Below are 21,249 nucleotides of genomic sequence, written 5' to 3' on the forward strand. Positions count from 1 at the left end.
TTTTTTCTTTTTGATCTGATTTTTCTTGTGCAGCATAAATTTTTAGAAGAATTGTACATGTTTAATCTGTATTGCATTATTTGTTGTCTAGGGGAGAGGAAAGGTGGTCAGGGAGGGAGAAAAATTTGGAACACAAGTTTTTGCAAGGATAAACGTTGAAAACTATTTTTGCATGTATTTTGAAAAATAAAAAGCTATTATTAAAAAAAATTATAGCAAGCATTTCCAAAACTGTCCTGCTTGTCTGTGGCTTTCAATTTCCTCTTACTCTCTTCTATGCAATTTTTAAGTGTTTTTTGACTTTTAAAATTGTTCTTTATTTCTTTTTTGGCATTGCAACCATTCTAGCATTACTCTTGTTCCTTTTCTCCCTTCCAGCTCCCAAACCTTTCCTTGTAATAAATAAGCATAACAAGTGCATATTTTGCTCATGTGCAAAAATATATGGTTCATTCTGTGGCTCTAGTCTATTCTCTCTCTCCATTCAATCAAATGTTTGTTTAAGTATCTGCTGTATGCTAAGTTCTACATTAAACACTGAGGATATAGAAGTTCAATAAGGGGAAAAACAGGTTTCATCATTAGTCTGTTTTGGTTAGCTATTGTACTGATCAGGGAATTTAAGTCTCTCACTGTTGTTTTCTTTACAGTATAATATTTGTTGTATAAATTGTCTTTATGATTCTGCTTAACTTCACATTGCATGCATTTGTGCAGGTCTCCCCAGTTTCTCTGAATCCATACTTTTCATCATTTTTTCCCACAAAATTGTGATATTCTTTGTATTATGAATACATATGAATACATAATAGGAATACATATGAATTCCATTCATATGACATAATTTGTTAAGCCATTTCCCAACTAATAATCAAAACTTATTTCCATTCCATTCTTTGAATGGAAACTTCAGACATTGTTTTGTGGCCTTGGGAGTGGAGTCTGAACTAGGTTAAAATAACTGGGAATATTTTTTAAAAAAATAAAGGAACAATAAAACATAGATGACATTCTATTTTAAAATGAAGTCAATATGCTGTCTGCAGAGATCTTTATGTGTGCATTAGTATAGCAGCATTTCTTCCCCTCTTCCCCTCATTTGACTTTGATGCTACTAGTTACTAAGATTTTAAGTTACAGAGGAAATGCTGATCTCATCTTCTAACATCACTGAAATCACAGATCTATGAGGGGAAACATCTGGCAAATTGGAGCCTATGGTAGCTACTGTTACTGCAAATGATTTATGATCAATAATGATCTCTTTGTGTATAAGTTTAGATGTTCTGACCAAGGCCTAGTACTTGACAAGGCTATCCTGGAAGAGACCCATGTTCTGTGTCTCTAAAGCAGAGCTTCTAAAACTTTTTCCACTTGAGATCTCATTTTTGCTCTAGAAAATTTTACACAGTCCCAGGTATATAGGTATATAAAGTAGGTTTATAAATCAGATGTGTACTAATAATAAATTATTATTTTGTGACCTCCCACATTGTTATACAATCCTATTTGACTTCTCAACCCCCAGTTTATTTTATTTTATTTTTTTAATATTTTATTTTATTTTATTTAATAATAACTTTATATTGACAGAATCCATGCCAGGGTAATTTTTTTACAACATTATCCCTTGCACTCGTTTCTGTTCCGATTTTTCCCCTCCCTCCCTCCACCCCCTCCCCTAGATGGCAAGCAGTCCTATATATGTTGGGTATGTTGCAGTATATCCTAGATACAATATATGTTTGCAGAACCAAACAGTTCTCTTGTTGCACAGGGAGAATTGGATTCAGAAGGTAAAAATAACCTGGGAAGAAAAACAAAAATGCAAATAGTTCACATTCGTTTCTCAGTGTTCTTTCTTTGAGTGTAGCTGCTTCTGTCCATCATTTATCAATTGAAACTCAGTTAGGTCTCTTTGTCAAAGAAATCCACTTCCATCAGAATACATCCTCATACAATATCGTTGTCGAAATGTATAATGATCTCCTGGTTCTGCTCATTTCACTTAGCATCAGTTCATGTAAATCTCTCCAAGCCTCTCTGTATTCATCCTGCTGGTCATTTCTTACAGAACAATAATATTCCATAACATTCATATACCACAATTTACCTAGCCATTCTCCAATTGATGGGCATCCATTCAATTTCCAGTTTCTAGCCACTACAAACAGGGCTGCCACAGACATTTTGGCACATACAGATCCCTTTCCCTTCTTTAGTATTTCTTTTCAACCCCCAGTTTAAAAGGAAAGTAGGTACTTTGCTGATTGCTTAAGTGAACCTACTTGTCCATATAATTAAGATATCTGAAAATTGCTGTATTGTCTAACTTTACTGAAAGGCACTGTAATATATTAGATATTATCAAACTCAGGAAGGCTTGCCTTTGACTAGCTATGTGAACCCTGAGAGAGTCCAGGTTCTTGCTAAATAACAATATGTGGTAGAGAAGGTGCTTACTTGCATTAATGGAGGGAATTTCCTCATCCCAGAATTATTCCCATTGGAATCACAAGGCTTGTCCCTGTTCCCTCCTATTATGTTTATAATTTTCTTAATATTAAATAGAAATTTCGAGGGAAAAAAATTAGGAACAACTATGTGCAAGACTCTTGAGGGAAGTAGAAAGATAAATAAAATGTGCCATCTTTTTAAGGGGAAGTGAAATAGGGGAAGTGAAATAAGTAAACATATATCAAGTTACTATGAAACCATTAACTTGAACAGTTATAGTGTGGGTCTGTTTTTGACTATCAGTTATGAAAATGCAATTTAAGTCTCCATCCAGTATAAACAATCTCAACCAACCAAGCAAGAGCTATAAATCAAATAGCCAAATATCCAATTGAAAGATACCAGATGATTAAAAAGTCAAACAAAAGAATAATTTTCATTGTTCCAGCATACTATCACACTCACTCTGAGCTTTGGAAACCTGCTGTGCCATGTTGTTTCTGGGCTGTGCCTTTTGACAGCTCTCTTGCCTGGGTCCTGAATCTCCCCTTGCCAAAACCGATTTACTTTATTTCTGCAGACATCATCTACTGAAGCTGCATCCTCTCCCCTTGTTCTTGGCTTCCAAAGCTGCCATTTTTTTCTGTCCAGCTGCTGCAGCATTGGATTCTTTCTGGGGTGGGGGTGGAGAGAGGAAGAGATGCTATTGTTCTTTTTGGAAACTGTTAACCAGAGAGACAGCTAGATACAAAAAGAAATTATTAAACATTTATTATAGACCACGCACTGGACATACAAATAGAAACTGTTTCAAAAATTTTACCTTCAGACTTTTGGCACACCTTGAGTAAGCAAGCAAAACAGTTCCTGATCTCAATGGAGGGAAGTGCTGAAAGAGAGGAAGGTACAGAGCATGGCTGAAAATATACAGCAAGTGTTGTGGAGGGTTAGAAAGATAAGGCCAAAGTTAGTCTCTGAAAGCCCAAATTGGTTCCAAGGCAGAGACCAGTTTTTTGGTGAGGAACAAATGGAGATCATCACCATAGTAATGTTTCAGATTAACACCTCGGTTATAGGTATTGCCCAATCCAATATTTCTTAGAACTAATTAATATATAGATTCAGTTCCATCTGAAGGGCCTTGCCTTACCTCACTGACACTCAAAAAGAGTATTCAGGTAGCTGTCAAGATACTGACTTTTTTTTTTTTACTCCCTTTCATCCCAAGTTGTTTTTCTTTACAATGTTGTAATTGTATAAATTGTTCTCCTATTTCTGCTCATTTGACTCTGCATTGGCTCCTATTTCTCAGGATTCTCTGAGTCTCTTTCATCATTTTTTTAAACACCATCATAATAGTCTATTTCATATTTTGGTGATGGAAAAGTGTTGGAATCCTTACTAACTGCTAAGTAATTAGAGTTGATCTAATCTTACAAGAAGTTGTTTTGGCCAGAACCTGAAACAAGGTACTAAGTAGAACTACCCATAATCCCTCTCTCTGGAAGGAGCATAAATAGGCCAATGGGCCAGTCGGAGAGTTCTGGAGAGAGAAAGACGCTACAAGTCGAGATTTCACCAGAATGACATGAAGAGTTGGAGCTGGCTGGAGGCTGAAGACAGCAGAGGCAGAGGCTGAAGGACCAGACCTTTGGATTTAAAGACATTTGGAGAGAGCTCTTGGAACCAAGCAGAGAGATAGGCCTCTAAGCTAACCGGGCTATATTGGAAACAATAAAAGATCTGAACTTTTATCACCTGGCTGTGTCTTGAGAAGAAAAAGCTCACTACATTTTGGCGCCCTGAACGTGGGACAAACAGACCCCTCAGTGGATTTCAGTGGAAAAGCTCCGATCCTGATTCAAGTGGAAAAGCCTTTGATCCTGATCCAGTGGAAAAAACTTCAACCCAGAAATTAGGGTGAGTGCAACAAAGAAATTTTGTTAAGTAGAGTTAAAGTAGAATTTCAGCTAAGATGGGACAGATATTTAGAAAACAGTCTGTTTCTGTTCAAGGAAAATGTTTAGAGAGCATTGTCAAAATTATGGAAAGCCAAGGTTTAATTATAAGTTTACAGCAAATCACTGAACTTTTACAAACTGTAAAGGACATATGTCCTTGTTTCTCTCTTGATAAGGAATTAGATCTAAATGAATGGAAATTGGTTGGAGAGGATCTTTGTCAATTCTATGATAAAAATGGGCCTAACTCAATAATTAATACATATAATGTAATACAATTGGCTATAAGAAGTTATTTAAGTGATAGAATGATGAAAAGTAAAGTACAGGAGGAAGTGCCAACTTTACTAGGTGAAAAGGAGGACAAATCAGATGAGAATGGAGTTAATTACAATTCTGAGTATGATACTTCACAGAAGGAGGAATTAGGTGATTCCACATCTCATGACCCTCCCCCCGCAATTAACCCTTCATGGGTAGAACAAGGGGGAGGGAGAGAGACAGAAACACAGTCAGCTTCTCCTGTAAAGCAGAATTTGACAAGATTAGAAAAAGCATTAATTAAAGCAAAAAATGAAGGAGAAGATATATCTGATTTTATAAATGCATATCCTGTGATTGAAGAGCTCAACTCCTCAGGTCAAAAAGAGAGAAAATACACTCCTTTTAATTTGGGACGCAATAGGCAAAAAGGAGCTGTTGTACAAATCACTTTTGACCAACTAGCTGGTGAAGGTCAGTATGCAGAGAGTTCAGAACAGATTTATTATCCCATAACAGTCTATGAGCAAATTTCTAAGGCTGCCATAAAAGCTTGGAATTCTCTCCCTGGACAGAAAGATGGAAATAATGCTTTCACAAAAATAGAGCAAGGTCCCAATGAACCTTTTGCAGATTTTGTGGGACGTTTACAAACAGCTGTAATAAGAACCATTGGAGACAATGCAGCAACAGAAATAATGACTAAATGTTTGGCTAAGGAAAATGCCAATGAGGTTTGCAAAAGAATTATATGGGGGCTAGACAAAGATGCTCCTTTAGAGGAAATCATTAGATGCTGTGCCACAGTGGGCACAAATGCTTATTATGCCCAGACTATGATGAACATGAATACAGGCTTTTCAAGACAACAAGACAATATCCAATGCAAACAACTCCAATGTAATTACCAGATGATGAGGAGAAATCCCAAACTTGGTAAATAGAAGAGAATTAAATAGGTTAATTGCTTGGGGAAGAGGATCTGCTTATATTTTCACAGGTGGAAAAGGCTAACAATGAGACTGTCAAAAGAACTTTAAAATCTTCAGCTTTCAGTTCCTGAAAAACCAGCAAGAATCACTGGATTCCCTGAGATGAAAAATTGTTGATGAGACCTTTTGCAGTACTTCAGAGCTTACAGGAATTATTAGATTCCTGGCACATGAACTAATGGACAATAGAATCCTATTGGACTGTTTCTAGGACTTATGGACATGTGTAAATTTTCAGGATGATTCATGTTATTTGTTACATTACTACTAGCCTGTGTTATATTGCTATGTGCTTATGTAAATTATGTATAATGCCTCCCATATTGATGGATTTATGTATACCATGTATATCTGTTACAAAGTTCTGGCCCATATTGATGGATTTATGTGTACCCCCTCAGAAACCCCCTATGTTTTAAAACAAAAGAAAGGGGGAGATGTTGGAATCCTTACTAACTGCTAAGTAATTAGAGTTGATCTAATCTTACAAGAAGTTGTTTTGGCCAGAACCTGAAACAAGGTACTAAGTAGAACTACCCATAATCCCTCTCTCTGGAAGGAGCATAAATAGGCCAATGGGCCAGTCGGAGAGTTCTGGAGAGAGAAAGACGCTACAAGTCGAGATTTCACCAGAATGACATGAAGAGTTGGAGCTGGCTGGAGGCTGAAGACAGCAGAGGCAGAGGCTGAAGGACCAGACCTTTGGATTTAAAGACATTTGGAGAGAGCTCTTGGAACCAAGCAGAGAGATAGGCCTCTAAGCTAACCGGGCTATATTGGAAACAATAAAAGATCTGAACTTTTATCACCTGGCTGCTTTTTAAGAAGAAAAAGCTCACTACAGAAAAGAATTAGGATGGTAGAGGGGGGTCATTCTGTTGGAACAGGTGATATGGAATGAGATAGAGCTTTGTGTATGTAAAGAGTTCCTTGGCAAGAAAGAACATCTTTTTATGTGAGATAGAGGTGAAGATAGTGACAGTGGCAGAAGTCTTCTGTGTAAGATGAAATGAGGAGGAGGAAGAAGAGAGAGAAGAGGAAGATCTTCATAAATAACTTCAATTTTCTTAATGAAAAAAGAGTCAGGATTCTCAGCTGAGAGGATGCAGATCGGAGCAGCCATAGGAAGTCTGAGAAGGAATGAGAAGATTTGGAAAAGCTGCTGTAGTAAGAGAATGAGTCAATTAGGAATGTGTAAAAGGATTACGTTGTAGCAGGGAGGGCTCAGTTGAGATTATGTAGCATAAAACTGTGACTGAGTCAGTCAGAATCATTTTGAGATTTTCCACAATATTATTCAGCAGCATGTGAATAGGAGCACAGGTGGGAGTTCAGTCTGGGGCTGAGGCTAACAGGGCAAGAGCAGTGATGGGGTAAGGGGATAGGAGGCTCAAGAAAAGAAGGCAGTATAAAGTTTAACCAACAGGTATGATGGAGAAGGTAGGAGAATATAGCCAGTGCAGAAGTCCTGGCTTGGGAGAGAATTGAGTAGATCAAAGGACCGGAGGTCTTGGTGAGGATGAAGAAGAGCTTGAGGTTATAAGACTAAGGGAGAGGTGTGTAAAAGACTGGAGTCAGGTGATTTTAGAGTTTGTGAACATGGAAGTGGTACATTTGTGAGTAACATCAAGGTCTCTGTGAGTAGTTGAGCTAAAGTGGAGAAGTAGGTCAAGAGAAATGAGTACGTTGAGAAATTGGGAGATTAAAGTGTTTGTGTGTATATTGAAGTCTCCTGGTGTGAAGGTAGGATTTAGAGAGAAAAACTATGAATCAGGCACTGAAGTCACTGAAGAAGGAAAAGAAGTGTCCTGGAAGGTGGTTTAAAAATCAAATCAAAACACCTGTCAGAATAGTGATTGAGAGATAAATATGGATTGATTGAACAGTAGAGGTTACTGAGTGATGGTGACAGAAGGTGAACTTAGAAATGACATAAGGAGTAAGCAGAATTCCAACTCTTCCCCAACTTGTTTATTGAGTGAGTGAGGAAGTGCAGCCAGAACCGAAATGAGAAAGAAGTGAGGAAGAAAAACATCTAAGATGAAAAGAACTTTGTTTTCTGGGCAGGCATTCTGGAGAGCATAGCTGTAAAGGATGGATGGCTTTAGAGTAAGACATTGAAGAAAGGTCAGTGTTGGGTTGAGGAGGATGGAAAGGAGGAAGGAGGCAGTTGGGGATGAAGGATAAAGTTTGATGACAGCAAAAGATTCAGAATTGTTAGATTGGGGAGAGTAATAGCTTAGTCATTTCTTTATCATTATTTCATATTATTTTCACAATGATTAGACCAATTCACAGTTACATTGACAGTATATAAGCATGACTCTTTCCACAATTTCTTGAACATTGATTTTTCCAATATTTTCCCATCTCCTTTATTTAGGGAATTCTTTTGACTATTCTTTATTCACCCTATCCCTTGCTATCCCAGATATCTTTTCCCTTATGAAATGACTTTTGTCGTTTCTGTTAATTCCCTAAATATCTCATATTTTAGATTGACAGAGATATTTGATACAAAAATCCCCCCCAACCCCAGCTAACAGCTTCCCTTTTTAATCCTACGATTATTGCTTATTCTATTTATGTTTTTTCAATTTTATGTAATAGAAAGTATATATATATATATATATGTGTGTGTGTGTGTGTGTGTGTGTGTGTGTGTGTATATATATATATATATATATATTTTTTTTTTTTTTTGTGATGGCTCTGTTCCTCTAGCCCCATTAAGTACTATAAAATTATGCATACCTTTTGATCCAGCAGTATTGCTACTAGGTCTGTATTCCAAAGAAATCATAAAAAAGGGAAAAGGACCTATGTATACATATGTTTATAATAGCTCTTTTTGTAGTGGCTAAGAATTGGAAATTGAGAGGATGTCCATCATTTAGGGAATGGCTGAATAAATTTTGGTATATGAACATAATGGAATACTATTGTACTATAAGAAATGATGAACAGGCAGATTTGAGAAAAACCTGGAAAGACTTATATAAGTCTAGGTGAAGTGAGCAGAACCAGGAGAACATTATACACAGTAACAACAATACTATATGATGATCAATTTGGTGGAAGGAAGATGGATAGATCTTCTCAGCAATATAGTGATGCAAGACAATTCCAAAAGACATGATGAAAAAGCCATTTATATCCAGAGAAAGAACTATGGAGAATGAATGCAGATTGAAGAATATTATTTTTCCTTTTATTTTCTTTCTTTTGGCTTCCCCCTTTTTCCTGATTTTTAAAAAATAATATAATTAATGTGGAAATATGTTTAACATGATTGTACATGTGTAATCTATATTGGATTGCTTGCTGCCTTGGGAAGGGAAGAGGCAAAGGGAGAGAGAAAAATTTGGAACTCCAAATCTTACAAAAATGAATGTTGAAAATTATATTTATATGTAATTGGAAAAAAGGAAATGATATTAAGTGGGGAGGGAGGAGAATTATCCTCTCAATTATAATTGTAAAAGGCATTTGATCTGATTCTCTTTTAATATTTTTATGATATGATCTCATTGCTTCTTGTTACTGATCTGATTTTGCTCATGTAACAAAATGGAGAACGCAAATGGTTTATATCTAAATACTGTATATAAGTAATGGGTTTTTGAGTGAGGGAGTCACTGAAAAATCAAATCCAGTACAACTTAGTTATTAAACCTAAATCATAAAATAACAAAACAATGAGAATTTGTCCAGACACTCAAAGTTAGTGATCATATTAAACCTAGGCTTAATTTTAAGTTTAGATCTGAAGTAGAACCTGCCATTCATACTTTATAATTCACTGAGTGCTGATATTAATAATATATTAGAATAAATTATTAAATCAATTTGTTCTCCAGTCATAAGATCATTTCTGCTATTTAATTAAGATCTTAATAAAAAAAATCTGTATTTCCCAAAGTTCTTGAATACTATGTAATAATTGCTTACTAAAACAAAAAATAAGCAGTGCAAAAATAGGCAATGTTTTCAAGTAAAACTTTGTTCATTAGGGGCAGCTAGATGGGGCAGTGGACAGAGCATCACCCCTGAAGTCAGAAGGACCTGAGTTCAAATGTGACCTCAGACACTTAACACTTCCAGGCTGTGCGACCCTGGACAAATCATTTAACCCCAATTGCCTCTGCCCCCCTTAAAAAATCATTTGAAAAGGCAAGAAAAACAGTAGATTTTAAATCATAAACAAATAAATGCTGTGAATATTATAAAGTTAAACTTTGAGGTTTAGAGTCATGCATAGCAAGCAGTAGATAACTCAATAGGATAGATAGTGGGCTGTGTTGGTTTTTTTTTTTTTTTAATTAATTACACATTGGTGAGATAAGATTCTTATTTTAAAATAAATTATTTGAAGGACAGATAAGTGGCATAGTGGAATGAGGAGGACCTGAGATCAAATCTGGTCTCAGACATTTAACATTTGTGTGACCTTGGGCAAGTCACTTAACCCCAATTGTCTCAGCAAAGAAAAAAAAAAAATCACCAACCTCTATGATAAAAATGCTTGCTTATCTATCTATATGTCCTAAACATACGGAATCCTATATCGTATATATTTTAGGTTTTGGATTTTTTCTGTTTGTGAGGCAATCAGGGTTACATGACTTGCCTTGGGTTATATAGCTTGTAAATGACAAGTGTCTGAAGCCAGATTTGAACTCAGGTTCTCCTGACTTCAGGGCTGGTGCTCTATCCACTGTGCAACCTAACTGCCCTGAGGTTGGTGATCTTCAAAAAAAAAACTACAGTTGACTCAGTGCCACTCCCTCCTACATGAAGCCTTTCCTGATCCTCTATTTTAGCACTCCCTTCTAGGAAATTATATTATACTTGCTTTATCTATATTTGAATTTACTTCTTTTTGTACATGTCTCAATAATAATAATGATAATAATAATAGCTAATATTTATGTAGTGCTTATTATATGGCAAGCTCTGTGCTAGGTACTTTATACAGATATTATCTCATTTGATCCTTACATAACCCTGAGAAAAATAGGTGCTATTATCATCCACTTTTTACAGATGAGGTTAGTGGATAGAAGTTAAATAGAGGTTAAGTGGAACTTGCCCAAGGTCCCACAAAGAATGTCTGAATTTAGGTATTCCTGACTTCAGGACCAGCTCTCTATCTACTGCAAGACCTAGTAAAATGTAAAGACTTTTATTTTTATCTTCACATCTTTTGTGCCTGGCACATTGTCATTGTTTTAGTTTAGTCTCAAATGACACTTTGTGACCCCATTTGGGATTTTCTTGACAAAGACACTGGAGTGGTTTGCCATTTTCTTCTCCAGCTCATTTTACAGATGAGGAAATTGAGACAAACAGGTTTAAGTAACTTGTCCAGATTTATATAGTTAGTATTTGTGGCCAGATTTGAATTCAGGAAAATGAGTCTTCCTGACTTTAAGCCTACTAATGATTCCACTGTACCACTTTGCTCCTATTCCTGGCACATAGTAGGTGCTTATTAAATTGACATGATTAACAGAAAGGCAAGTAAGTTTAGATTATAAGCCTGGAAGGGAATTTATACTTCATCTAATCCAAACTTCTCATTTTGACACATTGAGGAGCCTGTGCAGACAGCTGTGGTCTAAAATTCCCCTCCACTAAGCTGCTTTTTGTATTTGTCATTTGCTTTTGAAATCCATAGGTCTATATTATTAGCATATTTGTGTACCTCGTGATTACCTTGGCTAAGGTTAAAATTAATTTGAGATTCCTTAGCCACCCATTAACTGGTGTATTGGGAGAGAGGGGCAGCTCTATGTTGAAAATGTTAAGATATGAAAGTGTCAAAGAGAAAAAAATGTGCATCTTTGATTAGTGACAATTGCCTTTAGAAGGAAATCAAGTGTGGTAGTGATTCTAAACATTTAGCAGTTCTAAAATGTATGACAATTCAAAATTTGTGAATTAAGCATGACTTAATCAACTCTAGCAATTTGCACCCATTTAGAAAAAATTAAAGTTGTATTTTTTTAAAAATAATTGGAGAGGCAGTAGCCCAGATGAAAGGATCCTGAATATGGAATCCGAGAACATTGGTTCAACACTGCCAACTCCTTGTATGACCTAGCAAAAGTCATTTAACTTAGTGAATCTCAGTTATCTTGTATAAAATGAATGGTCAGACTAGAACTCTAAAAACTCCTTCCAGTTCTGCATCTTGATCCATTAATCTTATTGATTGATAATTTCCAACTTCATCAACGTTTATCTCTATCCCTCTCTTTTTTTTTTTTTTTTCTTTTCTTTTCTTTTTTCTTTTTTGGCTGAAGCCCAGAGAGGTTGTGTCTTACCCAAAGGAGTATGACCGACAGTATTCCAAAATTTCTGGAATACTTTTCATTGAACTGTACTAAAACTTGATTTTTCATGTTTCTAAACATCTAGATTTTTATTTAAACTATTATTACAAAATGTTTAGGTTCATCTTTTATTTTTGAGTTTTTTTCCCTTGTGTCTAAAGAACTTAACTTTAAATACTCCTTTTTTAAAAATTTCTCCTGCTCTATGTGTCTAAAATAATTGTATGGTTGCAATGCTTATCCATTTATTATTATTAAACTTTACATACTCTAAAAACGCAACTAGTAGCTAGTTACTTTTGTTTGTTTAAAAATTAGTAGGAAAAGTGAACGTCTAATAATAATTGGTTTTTAGAAGCATCTTTTTAAAAAAGTTTCCTATAAATGTAGCTTTATAATTCTATTGAGAGCATATTTACTTTGTTCTGCTGTATCTATGTATGGTCAGGAAATGGCATCAAAATATTGTGGAGAGAAAAAATTATAAGACAATCTAGCTCTTCACTCAGTTTTAGTTGGGATTCATTGGACAAATCCTAAAATCCTTTAAAAAAAAAATCCTTTGTCATGTAATTATGGACCAGAACACATTTTTGAAGTAGTGAAAATAGGAATGACGAAAGGAAACATTGTAAAATATGTCAGAAGGGTCAGAGTAAGCGTCTTCCTGGAGAACACCCATAATCCTATGGAATTCTATAGTCTCTGGAGCAAGCATGAGTCAGGCCTACAATGATATCCCTGAGAACACGGACTGCTTCCCCAGCAACTCCTAACTATACATGTCTTATTATTGACTCAGTGCATCTTAAAGAGAGGGGGACTCTGTCTTCCCCTTACTTTGATTCAACATGGGGCAAATAGTTTACTTTCCCAAGAGGTGAAGGAAGAGGCCACCCTTCCTCTTCCCCAGCATAAAAATAGTAAGAATAGCTAGCATTTAAGATTTTGCAAGAGTTGTTCTACAAATAACTCATTTTATCCTCACAACAACCTTGGGAAGTAAATGCTATTATAATTGTAGATGAAATAATGAAAATACTGAGTTAGGTAGAGGGTTGAGTATTTGTGTAAGCCCATTTGATCTCTGATTTTCCTGATTCCAGTTCTAAAAAAATTCCAAAAGACAAACAAATAACATCAATTCAATCAATTGGTAAACACTTATTAATTGTCTACTATGTGTCAATAACTACAGTTATATTCTTTATCCATCATGAACACTTGAAGCACATTATGTGCATGCTATATCAATAAATGTTTATTTTTTAACCAGAGGTGACTGAATATTAATCTGGAGGTGGAAATTTCTGGAGGCAGTTTTATTAATTCATGAGGTCCAGAGATCCTGGGTCCCTCAGTAAGGATTGAGTAACTGCGGAGATGCTTCTGTATCTAAGAGCAGGGTCATTGTCAGGAAGAAGGCTCTACCTCAGCCTGGCTTGCCCTAAGATGCGTTGTGGGAAGGAGCTGTTTAAAGGATCCTAGCTGAGCTAAAGTGTAAAGTACCAGTTTAACAGATCCTTCATAGTCTGAATTTTAAGACTCAAACTCCTAGAACAATGCAAGAGTAGTTATTAGTACAGAGTGTGTGCTTAATAAATATTTATTGATTGAATGATTAATTGGATTGATGTTGCTTTGCCTTTTGTGAATCTTGTGTTAAAGGAAGGAAGGAGGAAATAAACAGCTGTTTTTTACCCGATTTATATTCTATATTGAGTACTTTTTACTACCATCTTTTAGGTAGCCTAAAGACTGAGAAAAGGTCCAAAACTATTGTTTAGGTGCTTTTTTCCCTAAGTCTCTGGGATAGAATTGAACCTCATCCTTCTTTTTAGAAGCCAAGCGTCTGTATGATTTAATGTGATGTGAACTTGTGAATTCACAGCTAAGAGGGGTCCTTTTAGTGGAGAGGGAGAATGTGAATAGTCTTATCAAAATAAAAAAGTAACTGTGTTCATATATGTGCACTTAGAGTATGAGCGATCGCATAACAGTTTTGATTTAGAATTTTGACATCACAGTTTTGGATGTTTTTAGCTGAAGTTTCCCTGTACTACTATCCTTATATCCTGTTCCTTGATTCTCTCTGCACATTATTGAAAAAAATTTCATTTGAAATGCCAGAAAACTGGTCATTTACTGTCTTCACCATCTTTTATTTGTCAAAGTCCACTGAGGTGGACTTTGTTTTTCGTGAAATGACCCTAGAATGAGATGAATTATCAAGAGGATGGAAGGAGGAATATAATTTAGGGAGCTTTAAATCTTGTATTTGCATAATTAAAACCTCAGCTTTAAAAGTTTTTCTTGTACTGTTTCATGTATTATTTTCTATGCTAAAATTCTGCTAATTCATTCCTATCTTTGTGGTGGTGTAGGGGGGAAGAAGTTAGAAAGAAGTCTTCTACAAACTATATTTACTATATATTCCTTCTGGATTTTGTTTCTGATTGCTTCATTGTATATGACAAACTTTCATCTTTGCAGTTGGTAATTTATCTAGGCTCTTTACTTTTTTTGTCTTGGGAATGCCATTTCCCTGATCACCTCTTCATTAAAGAGTAGACAGAAGTAGAGACAAGTAAAAGATTTCTTTTTTTTAGAAATACTGTTTTAAAAGATTTAAAAGAAAAGATTAAATCTTTGAAGAAATTGACATTGTGACTATTTATACATTCCTCTAATTCATCCTAAAGTCCTTCACCAACAGAAGTAATTGAAAATTGGCAGACTGGAATGGCATATATATTTTATTTTAATTGCCTACTTATTTAAGCCAGATATAAGTAATTATTCCTTATCATTTAGAAGCTTGTTCTGTGTTACATTGGGGATATTTCAGTGCTATGTCTGTGAGGGTTTGGAAGCCTTTAAATTGCATATGACAGTTTGTACTGTGTTTGAATTTCCTGGAATCGTTTTTTCTACTACATACCTCCAAAGTGGCTATGTAGATTATATGCAGAATCAATGGATCATAACTTTAGGGCTCATCCTATCCCAGAGTTAATTCCCCAATGAATAAATGAATGAGTTTTTATTAAGCATATCCTGTGTCAGCCACTATGCCAAGGCCTGCAAATGCAAATAGAAAAAATGAGATATGATTTGATAGTATTTCAAGAAGATCATACCCTAAGAGATATACATTTTTTTTTAATTCATCTTTAGGTGGAAATGGCTGGAGGTTCCATGGTTAAGTAAAGGGGTCAATGAAAGGCCCAAATGTAGTTAAGTCAGAGGTCAGATGATTGTTCTCAGAGTCTACAGGGCATAGAGGTGGAAGAGATGGTGAAGCCTGATGGTCCTTTGCCTCCCCAAAAGTAGTAGAATCAATGACTCTTTAAGTCTCATCCAAGTTATAGGAATAGTGAAGCAGCTTAGATGCTGGGGGAAAAAATAAAGGGGGAGAGTCCCCTGATGTTAATGATCCTCCTCTCGGTGTCCTTTCCCCCTTTATGCACTCTAATTGATTCAAGAAAGCCAATTTAGTGTTATTTCTTCTTTCTCCAAGTAGCTACAGCATGATCTGTCTCCAGCCTATCTAATTGTACATTATTCCTCTCCACACACCCTATATTATGACCAAACCAGATTCCTCATAGTTGGCATCCTCTTTCCCATATCTTTGCCATTGTACATACTTTTCTTTCCCCGTTCCTATATTAAATACCCTCCTCCCTATCTTCTCTTAAAATCCCTAGCTTGTGTTCAAGGGTCAGCTCAAGGGATAGCTACCTCCTTACTGGAGGCTTTTTCCAATGCCTCTCATTTATAAGGAACCTCATTTCCCTTATATTATTTTGCATTTTGTATTAACTTATTTTTGTGTCCTTTTGTTCAGTCACTCCCTCCATATCTTGTTGCCCACTAAAATGAAAGTGCCTTAAGGACAGAAATCAATTTTGACTTTGTCTCTGATTGCGCAGAGTCTAATGTGAGGTCTAACACAGTCCCAGTTCATATCTCAATAGACTGTCAGTTCTTTGAAGGCAAGATTGTTTCTTTTTCCAAAGTACTTGGTACATGTTAGATAATAAATGTTTGTTAAATGACTGGTAACAGAACATACATAGTCTTATAAATATATCCTTATCAAATTCTAATTATTAGGTTATTATTTTATTATTATTATCATATATATAATTAATATGATAATATTAGATTATTAGGTAGAAATTAACATACATATAATCAACTCCAGCTTATAGGTTTGCCAGGGTTACACTTTGATTTGAATAATTTTTGGCACCTTTACAAAAATCTACCTACATTATGCCACATTTTCCATTTCTTATCTAGCCAAATTGCTCAGTTCAAAAGTTATCTAAAACTAGTTACTTTCAGATTTCTGTTCTCATGACAAATCTTATTCTTATAATTTTTTCATTTAGAGAGAAAAATGTCATTTATTAAGCCATTGATGTTTTTTGATTGATGACAAAGCATTTTGGGGAACAACTTTGATATTAAGATATGTATCACTTTGTTATAAACATGTAGAAGTTACTTTGATTTGGTACTGAGCCAGCACATATGATTGGTCAAAAGCAGACAGGACAATTATGTATATGTTCCATGGGTACATGCTCCTATATATATGTTAGGATTCTTGATATTCTGTTTTTTTAAAAAAATATTTACAATACATGTTACCCCATTTAATTCTGTTTTCTTTTATAGACTCTAAGGATGGGTCTTAATAGGTATAAAAACCAAGAATGACTGGAGTAGCCTGAAAATAATACAAGAAGAGATAGCTTTGGGGGAAAGAAGAAGGGATTTTGGTGGGAGTGGGGTGGAAATGCACTAGTGACTTGATTTAGTAAGATAAGCCCCATTGTGGAAACTTCTCTCATTGTAGATCAAACCTGTCCTGTAACTTAATGTCTTAAGAGGATATTCTTTAAGAAAAACAGTTTAAATAGCAGTAATAGTGAAACCCAAAGTAAAAAAAAAATCAAGAAAATATCCACTTTCTTTATCATTGAGATTCACAAGTAGTATTGAAAAGAGCACTGCCCTGTACAAATGTGCTAGCAGCTGCAGATTGAACAAAACTTAAAAAAAAAAAAAATTGAAACATGTTGAGAGTGGACCTGCAGAATTTGTTGGCAAGACAAGGGAATTTTTCCAGAGAAAATAAGATGCTTTTAGCAAGCAAAAACAGACTGAAAAAAAATTGTGGTATTAAAGAGATTGCTTGCATTTTATAAGATTGCTTACAGAATTGCTAAGTGTAAAAAACTCTCATTCAAATCATAGTGAAAGATGTGGCCAACATGATGCTGGGTAAATTCTATGTATATAATAAAGCAGCTTAAAATAATTCCACTTGAATATGTTTAAATGGTTGTTCATGTATAATCATATCAGATTGCTTGCCATCTTGGGGAGAGGAAAGGAGAAGGAGGAGGGAAGGACAGAGAAAAAATTGGACGTCAAAATCTTATAAAAATGGATGTTGAAAACTATCTTTACGTGTAATTGGAAAAAATAAAATACTATTTCCATAAAAAAAATAGTTCCACTTGTAGATAATAAGATAAGAAGAATTGCCCATATGTCTAAAGAGCTTTGTGATCAATTAATTGAGAAACTAAAATCTTATTCTGCATGTTAAGTGTATAAAGGAACAGATGTGGAATGAAAGATTCTCATTTGGTTACATTTATACAGTATGTTGATAAAAGTGAGGTTAGTAAAGATTTACTTTGCAAATTTAATGATGACAATGCTACACCAAGAAAAATTTTCAGAAAAAAATGATGGCTTTATGGCTTTATATCACAGTTGTAACTGTGGTTTGAATTGATGGACACATAAGATGAATGCAGTCGAAAGAGGAATGCAGCTTTAATGTGTGAGGACCTAAATTTCAAAGAATTGACTTTAATAAAAGAAGATGAGACCAGGCATGCAGGTCTTCTTGGACCCTGAAAACAGAATAACCATATGATCAATTAGATCTCAATCATTTGATTAAAATTATATATATAGCCATCAAGATAAAATCAGAGCAATAGACCCATTTTCTGTTTTTAATATAGAACCACAAATATGTCAAGTGCACTGGAAAAGAGAAGTTTTGTTTAATTTTGAAGGAAGCCAACACCTGAGGAATCAATATTGAGAACAAACAGCATCCTTAGTTATCAAGAATTAGAATTAGAATTGAAAAAAGAAGGGCTCTCTATCTTCTTCCCTTGTCTTCTCCAGTTTTCTCCAGCCCTTACTGGAAAAGATACAGCCATTTGGTTTCTTTAAATAAATAATAGTATCTAGATTCTGTCTGAGCCTGAGGTCTGAGAGAGCCTAATGAAACAGATGTTACTGTTATAAGGTGAGATAATGGGGGCGTGGAGGGTGGGAGTAATAGCACCAGGTATTTTGATCACATTTTCTACTTCATAGATAGTCATTTGTATCTAGAAACAATAATGAAGCGCTACATACAACTTTTCAAGTTTTAATTTATTCTAAGAGGTCCATTAAAAGGAAGACTCTGTAAAATCTTATATCATGAAAGAAGGGTGTAGGATACTTTTATATTGCTGCCAAACACTTTGGTAGTTGGTTTTGCCAGCATAGTTCAAAGGGTTTTTTTGAGCTAAAAGCAGAAATTACATTTTTTTCTTAGTAATAACAAATGTGAAGCAAATTAATTTAATTATAATTAATCAAAATATCTTACCAAAGTTTGGAAATTTGCATAACTTTGGAGAACTTGATACTAAAGTTAATGCCATGTCCTTGAAACCACTCTCTGATATGGAAAAAACAAATGATTGCACATATGAACAAGTCAGAGCTGCATTTAATAAACTTACAAGATCATATTTTGTATTCTAATTCAAGAATTGCTTTTCCTGGAAATAAAATAGAAGTAATTACCTGTTTATTAATCTAATGATTAATCTATAGAAGGAATTTTCACTATTTTGAAGATACTTCTAAATATGGATGGGTAAGAAATCTAATTGCCTTGGACCAATATGATACATTTCATGTTTTGGCCACAGAAGAAAATCGATACACATTTTACTAATGATTTCAACATTTTATCTGTGTGAAATGAGGTTTTTTTTTGCTATGGTTTTGATAAAAATAAAACATTTTTATTAATAATTGAAAAAGAATTACTGAAGTAGTATCATCAATGACACTATGTTTAGAGAAAGTTTTATTAATCTGTAGCCAAAACATGAAATTTTCAGGTTCAATTGCTTGTTTCTTAATAACATTCAGAACTAGTCTATATCTTGTTTTTATTCAAAAACAAGAAGACTTAGGAGATTTCTTCTAGATCTAGAACATTGATTTCACATCTGTCCCCTTCTCCATTCACATAGCTACTGGCCTGATTCAGACTCTTACTGACTTTTGCCTGGATTATATTTATAGTTTCTTAGTTGGTTTCCTGCCACAGATTACCCCTCTCTAATCCATCCTCTACTCAGGTGCCAGAAGTGATTTTCCTAAAGATTTGATCATGTTCCTTCCCTACTCAGAAAATTCCAGTGGTTTCTTATAGATTCCAGAACCAAATAGTAATTCACCTTCAATTTATTCTTTTCTATTTAAGTTTTATAATGCACATAGTTATTAGTACAGTAGTCCATGTACATATTTTATAAAATAGAGAACTATGTAAATATTGGGAATATATTGTTTTTTGTTTTTTGGTTTTTTTTTGGTTTATTTTTGTTTTTTAACGGATGGATGGAGTTTGTGATTCAAACAATTAGGACAATGCTGCTCTAGGTGTTTCCTCATGAGCAGTTCTCTATACTAAAAATCACAAGTCCAGTTCCTTTTCCCTGTTTTAAAGACTTTCATAATAATTATATTTATTTGATAGAGTGGTTTAGAACAGTGGTTCTCAAACTTTTATTCTTGGTATCTTTACACTATTAAAAATTATTGAGGATCTGTCCAAAAAGTTTGTGTTTATATGTTTTATTTTATATACTTATTATATTAGAAATAAAAACTAATTTTGAATCTGTAGACCCTCTGAAAGTTTCAGAGACCACTAGGATTCTCTGGACCACATTTTTTGAGAACCATTAGTTGAGAGAGTGGTAACTTGGATTGTGGAGACTTGCTGAGTTCAAGTAATGACTTTTTCACTTAAATATCCTGTGATCATAAGCCAGTAGGTTAATCTTTAGAGTTATTTCTGTTTTAAAACAGTGTATTTAGATAGATACTGAGGTAGGAGTATTAAAAAAGGAGAGTAAGAAAGCTTTTCTAAGCAGAGGTGATAGAGATTGAACTGAGTAGAAAATTCATCAGATTTGTGCTGAATAGACCACACAATCTCTTCCCTTTCCCCTCCAATTGTTAACCTTTGAGAGAGGCTCATTCCAAATTGTTTTAATTCTAGTGCTTTCCCTCTGTTAATTTTTCTCCTAGTATAACAGCTTGTTATTATTAATAGTTGCTATTATATTTTCTTCTCCATTAAAATGTAAGCCCTTGAGGGCAGGGACTGTTTTTGCTTAATTTCATGTCTTATTCTTAATAGATGCTTAGTAAATGCCTCTTGAAATAGCTTTTCCAGTCTGATGGGTATGAAAACATAGGTCTGAGAGTTGTTGCTTTTTTCTTTTCCCACCATAATTTATTACTTTTAAACTATTTCACAAGAACTTTAGCTCCTGGCTTACATCTGCTGCTGTTGAGGGAGTAGCTGCCCCAGCTCAGTAATTAAATTTATTAGACTGAAGGGAGAACCTTGAATGTTTTAGGGGAGAATGTTTTCTGGGCAATAAGAGAGTTGATTCCTTAAAAACTATCTCGATTGAACATTCCCCTCTCATCTCTACCTCCTGGGTTTACAATTTGGAAGACTGAGTTCTAATAAGGCCTCAGATGCTTTGTAGCTGTGTGACACTGGTCAAATAATTTCTACTCTCTTTGCCTTCGTTTCCTCAGCTGTCAAATGGCTATAGTAAGTTATATCTTTCAGGATTGTTGTGAAGATCAAATGAGAGAATAATGGTACCAGGCTTAAGCACAGCGTCTGGTACATAGTAGGTGCTATATAAATGCTATTATCGTTATTAAATCTCTCGGCTGATTTATACCACTTTAAGCTTTTGCTATTAACTGTTTAAACATTTTGTGCCTTCCCTCTCAGACTACCCCCACTTTATCCTATGCAAAGGGTCCCAAAAGTTTTAAGCGCTTTAGCGCTTGCATATCCTGTTTCTACAGAGTTGCTATTTG

The 21,249-nt window shown here is 34.8% G+C and overlaps 1 protein-coding gene across 4 annotated transcripts in view; it reads left to right on the forward strand.

The window, feature by feature from the left end:
- The window catches only part of RNF38 (ring finger protein 38), a 213,994-nt gene that overhangs the window by 116,120 nt on the left and 76,625 nt on the right, over window positions 1-21,249 (forward strand). The window lies entirely within an intron of this gene.

Source organism: Antechinus flavipes, chromosome 1 (genome assembly GCF_016432865.1).
Source record: "Antechinus flavipes isolate AdamAnt ecotype Samford, QLD, Australia chromosome 1, AdamAnt_v2, whole genome shotgun sequence".
Classification (NCBI taxonomy): domain Eukaryota; kingdom Metazoa; phylum Chordata; class Mammalia; order Dasyuromorphia; family Dasyuridae; genus Antechinus; species Antechinus flavipes.